We start from the raw sequence: 13899 nt of genomic DNA on the forward strand, positions 1-13899 counted from the left end.
AGAAAGTTGATTTTGTTTCCACATTTTTCTCACATTTTTCAACAAGATTACTCTGAAATTGCTTTACAGTATTTTTGTCACACCAACACTGGAAGAGTCTGCCTAGCTAAGTGATTTGTTTCTCCACTATATTTTATGGGTCTGGTTTCATTGTTGTTAAGTTAATGGCTTTGTCAACAGAAGTATAACTTACTTATTTGTAATGCCCTGGTTCATATTTTTTACTGTTTTGCTGTTCTGTGCAAACTGCTTGTATTTTGCTTATATTTGGGTTACTGCTGAAGAGATAGGAGAATTGTGTGCCGTCTCATTAGGATTGTTAGATTAAGGGGAGGGAAAGCAAGGTTGGGCTTGGGGCTTTGGTTAGGCAGAGAGGAAGAGAGAAGACACCGGAGATAAGAGGTCGTAGGATTCGACCCAGAGCAGAGCTGTTGTCCGACAGAGCCCGGGGAGATCGATGGAGGATCGGCAACGGTGAAACTATGAGCTCTAACTTGTGCACATCAGACTGTTTCATTAAAATGGGTCCTTTTCCTTTTTATGTTCTTTATTAACCCTTTAGTCAAATTAAGAATTATAAAGCTAAATCTTTTAATTGTATGTGGTGTACTGTCTGTTATTTCATAGCCCGTATTTGTAACAGGGTAACGAATTACACAGCATCCACACAAACAGGGGGTTTTGGGCCGGAGATTGGCTTCCCCAGAGTTACGCAGCTGAGGAAACCAGAGTGTTTCATATTCAAAGGTGATAGCTGGGGAATCTAAATTCAAGTCACAAAATGATTAAAGCGGAGAACACGAACTGTTAGATTGTTGGTTAAATGCAGCTGGATAACTAATATCCTTTAATATATGCAATGTAGCATACCCTCAAACTGTGACTACAGATTACAGAAGTGGTTGACCGTCTACAAACTACACATATTATTAACATTACTATAATACTCTTACAACCATATGGGAGAATCAGGAACAAAATTCTCTCCAAATTCACTCAAAGGTCATTTCCTTTCAGGATTAAAACATGAGAAAAAGCATCTAAACTGCAACAATATTAGGAACTTGATTTAGTAATTTAAATTGCAACAACCTGAATTAATCTAGACAGCCAAATTTGAGATAAAAATTTAAGGAAACATTCATAAAGATATGAACTGGCAACTCACTATATTTGAGATTTTTTTGGTGCTTAAGTACTACTCAAAAAAAATGTACCCCAAAGCTGATTACATTTTCATCTTTTTCATTGTCCTTTTGTTCAAATCAACAGAATGCAATATTGATGAGGGGTCATGGATGGCTTGACTCATGATATTTTAAGTGTCTTAATAGGCATTGCATGTTGACTTCACTTTCGGGCTGTTTGCGACTGCATTTGGTTTCGATTGTTATCCTTTTCTCTTGAATTGCATCAGCTCTTCATCTGTCAGTTCTTAGTCATGGGATGCCAAATCTCTTCAACATCATCTTCGTCAACTTCCACAAACCCAGCTTCCTTAGCCAAACTCACTATGTCCTTACTTCGTTCACCACGATTGAAACGCTTAATTATGTCTAGTTTTACGCTGAGCGTAACACCCTTATGAGCTCTTTTAGGCTTTTCCAATACCTTAGAACTCATCTTGCTAACAGATGCACAAAATAGATCGACATAAAGCACTGATGCTCACAGGCACGTGTTTAAGCAATGGCGGCTGGAATGCATTTCCGGGGGAACCGCTTGGCTGCTCGGGGCACACGCAGCCTTTTTTCATAATAGTAAAAACACCTTCTGTTAGTGAAAACGGGTAACTAATGTAGGTCTTTCGTAACAGTGAGGTGTCATAAAGCGAATGTTCGAAAAATGGGGGCCACCTGTACCTGTATTCTAAGATCTCTTTGTTCTACCATACTCCTCAGTGCCTTACCATTCACTGTGTGCCAATCCTACTGAAGTTCAAAACCTCGCACTTGTCTGCATTGAATTCCATCTTCCATTTTTCCAGCTGGTCCTGATCTGGCTACAAGCCATGATAGCATTCCTAACTGTCCACTACACCCCGAATCTTGGTGTCATCCATAAATTTGCTGATCCAGTTAACATTATCATTCAGATTACTAATATAGATAACAAACAAAGGATCCGGCACCAATCCCTGTGTACATCACTAGTCAGAGGCCTCGATTTAGAGGGGCAACCATCTACTACCACTCTCTGGCTTCTCCCACAAAGCCAATGTCTAATCCAATTTACTACCTCATCTTGAATGCCGAGCAACTTGGACCTTGGCTCTTAGACCTTGCTACAAGCAGGACCTTGTCAAATGCCTTGGTAAAGTCCATGTGGACAACATCCACTGCCTTCATCCACTTTCCTGGTAACTTCCCTGTAGACATGACCTGCCATGCACAAGCCATGCTGACTAACCTTAATCAGTCCATGTCTATCCAAATACTGATACATCTGGCCCCTTAAAATACCTTTCAATAACTTTCCCACAACTGATGTCAGACTCACCAGCCTTTAATTCCCTGATTTCTGTTTAGAACCTTTTTTAAAAAACAGCAGAATGACATTGGCTCTCCTCCAATCCTCTGGTACCTCTCCTGTCACTAAAGATATTGTAAATATCTTTGTAAGGGCCCTGGCAATTTCTGCACTTGCCTCCTGTAGGGTCTGAGGGAACACCTTGTCAGGGCCTGGGGATTTATCTTACCAAACTTCTCCTCCTCTGTAATCTGTACAGGGCTCAAGTAGTTGATGCTGCTTTGCCTCACTTCTGCAGACTCTGTGTTCATTTTCCGAGTAAATACAGATGCAAAGAATGCACTACAGATTGTCGGGTATGATATTATGGTCATCACTGAATCGTGGCTGAAGGATGGTTGTAGTTGGGAGCTGGATGTCCAAGGTTACACATTGTATTGGAGGGATAGGAAGGTAGGCAGAAGGGGCGGTGTCTCTGCTGGTAAAGAATCGCATCAAATCATTAGAAAGATGTGACACAGGATCGGATGGTGTCAAATCCTATGCATTGAGTTAAGAAACTGCAAGGGTAAAAGGAACCTGATGGCAGTTATTTACAGGTCTCCAAACAGTAGCTGGGATGTGGACTACAGATTACAATGGAAAATAGAAAAGGCATGTCAAAAGGGCAATGGGAGATTTTAGCATGCAGGTAGATTGGGAAAATCAGGTTGGTGATGAATCTCAAGAGAGCGAATTTGCTGAATGCCTTTGAGATGGTTTTTTAGAGCAGTTTGTCATTGAGCCTGCTAAGGGATCAGCTATACTGGATGGGGTGTTGTGTTCTACAACTGGAGGCAATTAGGGAGCTTCAGGTAGAGGAAACCTCAGGAGAGAGTGGTCACCATATGAGTGAGTTCAACGTGAAATTTGATAGGGAGAAAGCAAAGTCTGATGTAGCAGCATTTAAGTGGAGTAAAGGAAATTACAGTGGTATGAAAGAGAGGAGTTGGCCAAAGAAAATTGGAAGGAGATGCTGGCAGGGATGACAGCAGAGCAGTAACGGCTTGAGTTTCTGGGAAAAAGGAGTTAGGTGCAGGATAGATGTATTCCAAAAACAAAGAAATACCCAAATGGCAAAATAGTACAACCATGGCTGACAAGGGAAGTCAAAGCTCATGTAAATCAAAAGAGAGGGCATCCAACAAAGCAAAAATAGCAGGAAGATAGAGGATTGGGAAGCTTTTTAAAACCTACACAAATTAACTAAAGAAATCATTAGGAGGAGGGAATAGATGAAAAATGAAAGCAAGCTAGCAAACAATATCAAGGTGGATACAAAAAGTTTTTCAAAGTATGCAAAAAATACGAGATGAGAATGGATATAGGACCACTGGAAAATGAGGCAGGAGAAATAATAACGGGGGAACAAGAAGATGGCAGATGAACTAAATGACTATTTTGCATCAGTCTTCACTGTGGAAGTCTGCCAGGTGTTGAAGGGTGTGAAGGAAGAGAAGTGAGTGCAGTTACTATTACAAGGGGGAAGGTGTTCAAAAAGCTGAAAGACCTAAAGGTATCCAAGTCACCCAGTCCAGATGAGCTGCACCCTAGGGTTCTGAAAGAGGTAGCAGTATAGATTGTGGAGGCATTAGGAATGATCTTTCAAGAATAATTTGACTTTGGTATGGTTCTGGAGAACTGGAAAATTGCAAATGTCACTCCACTCTTTAAGAAAAGAGGGAGGCAGCAGAAAGGAAATTATAGACCAGTTAGTCTGACCTCAGTGATGAAAAAGTATTGGAGTCAATTGTTAAGGAGGAGGTGATGCAGTACTTGGTGACACAGGACAAGATAGGACAAAGTCAGCATAGTTTCCTTAAGGGAAAATCTTGCCTGACGGACCTTTTGGAATTCTTGAGGAGATTACAAGTAGAATACATAAAGGAGATGCAGTAGATGTTATATACTTGGATTTACAGAAGGCTGTTGACAGTGTGCCACGTATAAAGCTGCTTACCAAGTTAAGAGGCCATGGTATTACAGGAAAGTTACTGGCATTGTTAGACCATTGGCTGATTGGTAAGAGGTAGCAAGTGGGAATAAAAGGTTCCTTTTCTGGTTGGTTGCCAGTGGCTAGTCGTGTTCCACAGGGATCGGTGTTGGGACCGCTTCTTTTTTTACTGCATATCAATGATTTGGATGATGGAATAGATGGCATTGTTGCCAAGTTTGCAGATAATACAAAGATTATTGGAGGGGCAGGTAATGTTGAGGAAACAGGTAGACTGCAGAAGGACTCGAGACAAATTAGGAGAATTGGCAAAAAAATGGCAAATGAAATATAATGCTGGAAAATTCATGGTCTTGCACTTTAGTAGAAGAAATAAATGTGCAGGCTATTTTCTAAATGGGGAGAAAATCCAAAAATTTGTGATGCAATTTGTGACGTGGAATCCTTGTGCAGAACACCCCAAAGGTTAATCTGTAGATTGAGTCGGTGATGAGGAAGGCAGATGCAATGTCAGCATTCATTACAAGAAGTCTAGAATACAAGAGCAGGGACGTAATGCTGAGGCTTTATAAGGCACAGATGAGGCCTCACCTTGAGTATTCTGACAGATTTGGGCTCCTTATCTCCAGTGCCTTATCCAAGGCACTGGAGAGGTTCAGAGGAGGTTCACAAGGATGATTCCGGGAATGAAAGGGTTATCATCTGAGGAGCATTTGATGGCTTTGGGCCTGTATTTGCTGGAATTTAGAAGGATGTGGTGGGGGGATGTCATTGAAACCTTTCAAATGTTGAGAGGCTTATACAGAGTGGATGTGGAAGGGATGTTTCCCATGGTGGGGGGAGTCTAGGACAAGAGTGGGCTGGATAGAGGGGCATCCATTTAAAATAGAGATACAGGAACATTTCTTTAGCCAGAGAGTGGTGAATTTGAGGAATTTGTTACTACAGTCAGCTGTGGAGGCTAGGTGCATTTAGGCAGAGATTAATATGCTCTAGATTGGCTATGGTATCATAGGTTAAGGGGAGAAGGCCAGGTAGTGGAGCTGAGGAAGGGAAAAAAGGTATTAGCCATGACTGAATGGCAGAGCAGACTCAATAGACCAAATGGCTTAATTATGCTCCTATGTCTTATGGTCATTTATGATCACCTCCACCTGTTTTGGCTCTACACATGGATTACCATTCAGGTCTTCCATAGTACCAAATCTGTCCCTTGTACTCCTTTTGCTCAACATATCTGTAAAATCCCTTTGGATTCTCCTTCACCGTGTCTACTGCAGCAACGTCATGCCTTCTTTAAACCTTTCTGATTTCTTTAAGTGTTCTCTTGCATTTCTTGTATTCCATAAGCACCTCATTTGTTCCTACTTGTTTATACCTGCTATGCACCTCCTTCATTGCTTAACCAGGGCCTCAATATCTCTTGAAAATCAAGATTGACTACACTTATTATCTTTGCCTTTTATTCTGACAGATACATAAAAGCTTTATACTCTCAAAATCTCACTTTTGAATCCCTTTGCCAGAAAGAGCCTGTCCCAATCCACACCTGGCAGATTTCTTTTATCATCAACATTGGCCTTTTTCCAATTTAGAATCTCACTCCAGGGACCAGCCTTATCTTTTTGCATATTTACTTTGAAATTAATGACATTGTGGTCACTGGATCCAAAGTGTTCCTACACAAACTTTTGTCACTTGTCCTTTCTCTTTCTCTAATAGCAGATTCAGTATCACATGCTCTCTCTTTGGGACTTATACATACTAATGAAAGAAACTTTCCTGAACACATTTGACAAAGTCTATCCTATCTACATCAAGCAGTAGTAAATCAAGGCAACTGGACTTACTGTGTTGTCTCAAAGACATTTCACCACTCACCCAAGAGACTTTTTCAGTTCTGATACATGGTTTTCTAGCTTATAAACTCTGTGAGCTGTTCAAAGGTATAGCAATCACATGAGGGTTGTTAAGAGTTGTAGAGGTAACGTGAGGGTCATTAATCTTATCTTTGCATGAAAGGAGGTGTCAACTGTTGTGGAGATGTTGGGGTACAGATGTTAAGACTGCATTGTAAGTAGCTGAGAGGTGGTGTTGTACCCCACCCCCTCTGTTCAGGGATGAGTTTTCCAATTTGACAAATATGGCTTCTTTAACCCCTCGTTCAAGCTACCTGTCCTCCCTGTCCATAATGTGTTTTTCAAACTACAAACACACTCGGACAGAAACTCGTCCATCCCAAGGATCCTATACGCAAATATAAACAGAGCAATATTATATATGCTACCCAATGCAATGAGAGCTAGACAAATCTGTATATCAGCAAGACAAAACAACCACTTCAGAAACAGATGGCCCAACGCAGGAGGGCAAACACCTCAGGTCAAGACGCAGTGTATATCTACACACAAAGTACAGGGGCACTCCTTTGATGATAACAATGTGCACAGGAGGACAAGTGGTTTGAAAGAGGGGTTAAAAACCCATTCCTGAATAGAGGGGTTGGGGTACAACACCACCTATCAGCTACTTACAATGCAGTCCTAACATCTCTACCCCAGTGTCTCCACAACAGTTCACACCTCCATTCATACAAAGATAAGACTAATGATCTTCTCATTACCTCTACAATACTTAACGAACCTCATGTGATTTCTATACCTTTGAACATCTCACAGAGTTTATAAGCCAGAAAACCATGGATCAGAACTGAAGAAGCCTCTTGGATGGGTGGTAAAATGTCTTTGAGACAACACAGTAAGGCCAGTTGCCTTGATTTACTACTGTTTGATATTGATGTGATAGAGTTAGTCAAATATGTTTAGGAAAGTTTCTGTCATTAGTACATTGAAGTCCCAATGAGACAGCTGAATCTGCTATTAGAGAATGAGAAAAGATAGGTAACAGAAGTTTGTGTTGGGGAATACTTCATGAATGAAGAGTCTTGGCCTAAAATGTTGTCTGTTTACTCTTTTCCACAGATGCTGCCTGGCTGCTGAGTTCCTCCAGCACTTTGTGTGTTTTGTTTGGATTTCTAGCATCTGCAGATTTTCTCATCCCTATATAGAACCTTGTCACTTGTTGCTGGTCAAAACACAACTATGCTATCACGATCTGCTGCTGCCTTTTTCTACTTGGGCAGTGGACCTGTGTGAAATCCACTTTTCTCAAACTTCAGATGTCTGGATTAGTTGCTGGTCAAAGTTGTATAAAAATTTGCCAAGAACAATCATGATCAAAGACTATGATTGCCCATGCCATATGACATGGCTCATAATGATAATGTATTTCAAAAAGATAATTATGATCTTCAGGACAGAATACAAGAATTATGAAGGTGAAGGAGACAAAAATAATTAACATGTCTAATGAGTAAATTAGCTTTCAGATATATTTTGTATTCTAATTTTTAGTAATTAATGGTCACAACAACTTATTTAGCAACTTTACAGTTGAGAAACTATTTGAGTTAACTTCTCAAACAGGGTAGAAAATGTATAGAATGTCATTTAATACAAAAATATTTTCCATAAGGAGTACTACGATGCATAAATTGAGGCATTATATTATGTGGCATAATTTTATCAGTAAATGTACTTAATGCATCTATTTTCAAGTACTCTTTTGCGTTTCTAGTTCATTAGATGTGCTGACACATGAAAGAACTGCAAAATACACATGCAATGCACTTCCATTCACACAATTCACTAAAGGTTGAGTCTGTGCTAAAGAAGGCAAATGTAATGTTGGCATTTATTTCAAGGGGAATATCATATAAAAGCAAGGAGATAATGCTGAGCCTCTATAAGGCACTAGTCAGGCCACACTTGGAGTGCTGTCAGCAATCTTGGGTCTCATACCTCAGAAAGGATGTGCTGTCATTGGACAGAGTCCAGAGGAGGTGCATGGGGATGATTCTGGGAATGAAGGGGTTAATATATGAGAAGCATTTGGCAACTTTGGGCCTCTACTCAGCAGAATTAGAAGAATGTGTGGTGATCTCATTGAAACCTACCGAATATTGAAAGGACTAGATAGGGTGGATGTGGAGAGGATGTTTCCTATGGTGGAGGTACCCAGAACTAGAGGACACAGCCTCAAAATTGAGGTGTGACCTTTTAGAAAAGAGGTAAGGAGGAATGTTTTCAGCTAGAGAGTAGTGAATCTGTGGAATGCTCTGCCACAGACTGTGGTGGAGGCCAAGTCCGTGGGTATACTTAAGGCGGAAGCTGATAGTTTTCTGATTGGCTAGGCCATCAAAGGATATGGTGAGAAGGCAGGTGTAAGGGGTTGAGTGGGATCTGGGATCAGCCATGATGGAATAGTGGATTAAACTCAATGGGCTGAATGGCCTAATTCTGCTCCTATGTCTGATGCACAGCTGAGACATGACACAGGTCATTCATTCAAGAGCAGATCCATGCCACAAATGGATGTGGCGAGTTTATCTTAAAGTTAAGAACTTAACCTCTTGTTGTACATCACCCCAAACCTTGATGGCTTCTAATTTCTCTTCAGGCTAAATGACCCTAATAGAGAACTGTTTACAAATTTTCTTTAGTTTGGGGAGCAAGGATGCAGAGAAGCAGCTCTGTTTACATTTTCAGCAAAAGGCAGTAATTTGGCTGTGTAACCTTTAATTTACTCTGTCCTCTTTCTTCATTGGGGATCTGTAAATACAACAATTGAATCAAAAAGGTTAAAACACTTTGGCCAATGAGCAGAATCAGAATTAGATTTATTGTCTTTGTCTTGCATGATGTGAAATATGTTGTTTGTCACAGTAGTGTAGCATAAATTCAATCTAAATATTAAACTTTTTTAAATGAATAAACAAATAAGGAATGATTAGGTAGTGTTAATGGGTTCATGGACCATTGCCTGAAAGATCACAACACTGAAGTACAGCTTCCATACTGGGGAAAAAATAATTTGTATGATTTCAAAGATATTGCTGGTGCCTGCTGCACATATGATAAATGGGCCAATAGTAATGTTGATTCTTGTGATACTCAGATTTGATACTTGCTTCAACAAATTTAATTTTGCATAAACTTCCAGCTCACTCTGTGAATCATTCCAAAGGAATCTGTAAACCAAAACCACCGCAGTCCTCACATCATTACTACCATCGGTATAATTAAAATGTATCATTAATCTGCCAGTTAAATAAAAATATGGAGCCACAACATTTTTGAAACTGACCATGACAGATTATCACATCTGTCAGCTCCATGTCAGTACCCCTGAAGGTAATAGCATTTCACCTACTGTCAAAAATCCAACAATACAGCACTCTCCAGACTTTGGTGGTACCAGATTAACTGTTTTTTCCACTGCAGATCCTCCCAGGTTACACACAAGCTTTTAAAAAGCAACTGAAAGCAACTAAAAAAGTTATAAGAGGAGAAAAAAATGAAATATGAAAGTAAGCCAGCCAATAAGATAAAAGAGGATACCAAAAGCTTTTTCAACTATATAATGAGTAAAGAAGAGTTGAGTGTGGATGTCACACTGCTGGAAAATGACTCTGGAGAGGTAGTAATGGAGGAGAAAGAAATGACGGAGGAACTTAAGTATTTTGCATCAGTCTTCACTGTGGAAGACATTAGAAATATGCTTGAAATTTGAGAGTGTCAGAGGGCAGAAATAAGTGTAGTTGATATTACTAAGAAGTGGTGCTTGGGAAACTGAAAGGTCTGAAGGTAGATAAGTCACCTGAATCAGATGGACTACATTCCATGGTTTTGAAAGAGGCAGCTGAAGAGATTGTGGAGGCATCAAAACTGCTCACAATATTCAAAGTGTGGTCTGACCAATGCCTTATAAAGACTCAGCATTACATGCTTGCTTTTATATTCTAGTCCTCTGGAAGCGAATACAAACATTGCATTTGCTTTCCTTATCACAATGTTCAAGAATCACTGGATTCTGGAACAGTTCTAGAGCACTGCAAAATTGTAAATGAGACTCTAATCTTTAAGAAGAGAGCAGAAAAAAGGAAAGTTAACGACTAGTTAGCCTGAGAAGATGTTACAGTCCATTGTTAAGGATGAGGTTTCAAGGTACTTGGAGGCACATGATAAAATAGCCCAAAGAAAGCATGGTTTCCTTAAGGGGAAATTTTGCCTGACAAATTTGTTTACATTGTTGAGAATAGGCAGGGTAGACAAAGCAGAGTCAGTGGATGTTGTTTACTTGGATTTTCAGAAGGCATTCGACAAGGTGCCACATGAGGCTGATTAACAAGATAAGAGACCTTGGTATTACAGAAACAATCTCTCTGACATGGTGGTGTCAAGAAAACAACCTCTCCCTCAATGTCGCAAAAACAAAGGAGCTGGTTGTGGATTACAGGAGGAATGGAGAGGGGAGAATGGAGAGAAATCCTATTGACATCAATGGATCTGGGGTTGAGAGGGTAAACAGCTTTAAGTTCCTTGGCCACATCATTGAGGACCTCACGTGGTTTGTACACACCAGCTATGTGGTGAAAAAGGTATAACAGTGCCTCTTTCACCTCAGATGAGTGAGGAAGTTTGGTATTGCCCCCCAAATCCTCAGAACTTTCTAAAGGGGCACAATTGAGAGCATCCTGACTGACTGCATCACTGCCTGGTATGGGAACTGTACCTCCCTTATTCGCAGGACTCTGCAGAGAGTGGCGTGGACAGCCCAGCGCATCTGTAGTTGTGAACTTCAAGTCAAGTCAAGTCAAGTCAACTTTTATTGTCATTTTGACCATAATTGCTGGTACAGTACATAGTAAAAATGAGACAACGTTCAGGACATTTACAAAGACAGGTTTGTAAAAAGGGCCCGTAGGATCACTGGGGATCCAAATCACCCCAACCACAATCTATTCTAGCAGCTACCATCCGGAAAATGGTATCGCAGCATAAAAGCCAGGCTCTGGGACAACTTCTTCCACCAGGCCATCAGACTGATTAACTCACGTTGATTTGAGTGTATTCTATGTTACACTGACTGTTCTATTTATTATATATTATTATAACCATATAACATATAACAATCACAGCATGGAAACAGGCCATTCCGGCCCTCCTAGTCCGTGCCGAACTCTTAATCTCACCTAGTCCCACCTACCCGCACTCAGCCCATAACCCTCCACTCCTTTCCTGTCCATATACCTATCCAATTTTACCTTAAATGACACAACTGAACTGGCCACTACTACTTCTACAGGAAGCTCATTCCACACAGCTATCACTCTCTGAGTAAAGAAATACCCCCTCGTGTTTCCCTTAAACTTTTGCCCCCTAACTCTCAAATCATGTCCTCTCGTTTGAATCTCCCCTACTCTCAATGGAAACAGCCTATTCACGTCAACTCTATCTATCCCTCTCAACATTTTAAATACCTCGATCAAATCCCCCCTCAACCTTCTACGCTCCAATGAATAGAGACCTAACTTGTTCAACCTTTCTCTGTAACTTAAGTGCTGAAACCCAGGTAACATCCTAGTAAATCGTCTCTGCACTCTCTCTAATTTATTGATACCTTTCCTATAATTCGGTGACCAGAACTGTACACAATATTCCAAATTTGGCCTTACCAATGCCTTGTACAATTTTAACATTACATCCCAACTTCTGTACTCAGTGCTCTGGTTTATAAAGGCCAGCGTTCCAAAAGCCTTCTTCACCACCCTATCTACATGAGACTCCACCTTCAGGGAACTATGCACTGTTATTCCTAGATCTCTCTGTTCCACTGCATTCCTCAATGCCCTACCATTTACCCTGTATGTTCTATTTGGATTATTCCTGTCAAAATGTAGAACCTCACACTTCTCAGCATTAAACTCCATCTGCCAACATTCAGCCCATTCTTCTAACCGGCATAAATCTCCCTGCAAGCTTTGAAAACCCACCTCATTATCCACAACACCTCTTACCTTAGTATCATCAGCATACTTACTAATCCAATTTACCACCCCATCATCCAGATCATTTATGTATATTACAAACAACATTGGGCCCAAAACAGATCCCTGAGGCACCCCGCTCGTCACCGGCCTCCATCCCGATAAACAATTATCCACCACTACTCTCTGGCATCTCCCATCTAGCCACTGTTGAATCCATTTTATTACTCCAGCATTAATACCTAACGACTGAACCTTCTTAACTAACCTTCCATGTGGAACTTTGTCAAAGGCCTTGCTGAAGTCCATATAGACTACATCCACTGCCTTACCCTCGTCAACATTCCTCGTAACTCCTTCAAAAAATTCAATAAGGTTTGTCAAACATGACCTTCCAAGCACAAATCCATGCTGGCTACTCCTAATCAGATCCTGTCTATCCAGATAATTATAAATACTATCTCTAAGAATACTTTCCATTAATTTACCCACCACTGATGTCAAACTGACAGGTCTATAATTGCCAGGCTTACTTCTAGAACCCTTTTTAAACAATGGAACCACATGAGCAATACGCCAATCCTCCGGCACAATCCCCGTTTCTAATGACATCTGAAAGATCTCCGTCAGAGCTCCTGCTATCTCTACACAAACTTCCCTCAAGGTCCTGGGGAATATCCGGTCAGGACCCGGAGATTTATCCACTTTTAAATTTCTTTTTAAATAATTTTTAAATTATAAATTACTATGACGGCACATTGCACATTTAGATGGAGATATAACATAAAGATTTTTACTCCTCATGTATGTGAGGGATGTAAGAAATAAAGTCAATTCAATACTAACATGGATAGAAACTTGGCCCACTGGCAGGAGGAAAAGATTGGGAATAAAAAGGGCATTTTCTGGTTGGCTGCCAGTGATTTGTGCCAGTGTTCCACAGGGGCTGGTGATGGAACCACTTCTTTTCATGCTGTATGTTAATGATTTGGATGACAGAATTGATGTCTTTGTGGCTAAATTTGCAGATGACATGAAGATAGGTGGAAGGACAGGTAGTGCTGATGAAGCAGGAAGTCTGCACAAGGATTTAAATAAATTGGGAGAATGGACAAAGACGCGGTGGATGGAATATAGTGAACGGAAGTGCATGGTCATGGATTTTGGTAGAAGGAATTAAGGTGTAGACTATTTTCTAAATGGGGAGAAAACTTAAAAATTAGAAGTGCAGAAGTACTTGGGAATCCTTGTGCAGGATTCCCTAAGATTAATTACAGGTTGAGACTGTGGTAAGGAAGGCAAATGCAATGTTGGCATTCATTTCCAGAAGACAAGAATATAAAAGAAAGCATGTAATGCTGAGTCTTTATAAGGCATTGGTCAGACCTCACTTGGAATATTCTTAGCAGTTTTGGGCCTTTTATCTAAGAAAAGATTTGCCTGGCATTGGAGGAGGTCCAGAGGAGGTTCGTGAGAATGATTTGGGGGATGAAAGGGTTAACATGTGAGGAGTGTTTGATGGCTCTGGGCCTGTACTCTCTGGAGTTTA

General features: G+C 40.5%; 1 long non-coding RNA gene across 3 annotated transcripts in view; it reads right to left on the reverse strand.

The window, feature by feature from the left end:
- LOC140733578 (uncharacterized) overlaps positions 1–13899 on the reverse strand; it is a 106223-nt gene that overhangs the window by 54267 nt on the left and 38057 nt on the right. The window contains exon 4 of one of the 3 annotated variants that reach the window (XR_012100318.1): positions 7935–9132. The exons of the other annotated variants lie outside the window; for them this stretch is intronic. This is a non-coding gene — a long non-coding RNA (uncharacterized lncRNA). Of the gene's footprint in view, positions 1–7934; positions 9133–13899 lie in introns of those variants that run through there. 3 annotated transcript variants of the gene reach the window in all.

The sequence above is a fragment of the Hemitrygon akajei genome, chromosome 9 (genome assembly GCF_048418815.1).
Source record: "Hemitrygon akajei chromosome 9, sHemAka1.3, whole genome shotgun sequence".
NCBI classification, from domain to species: Eukaryota; Metazoa; Chordata; class Chondrichthyes; order Myliobatiformes; family Dasyatidae; genus Hemitrygon; species Hemitrygon akajei.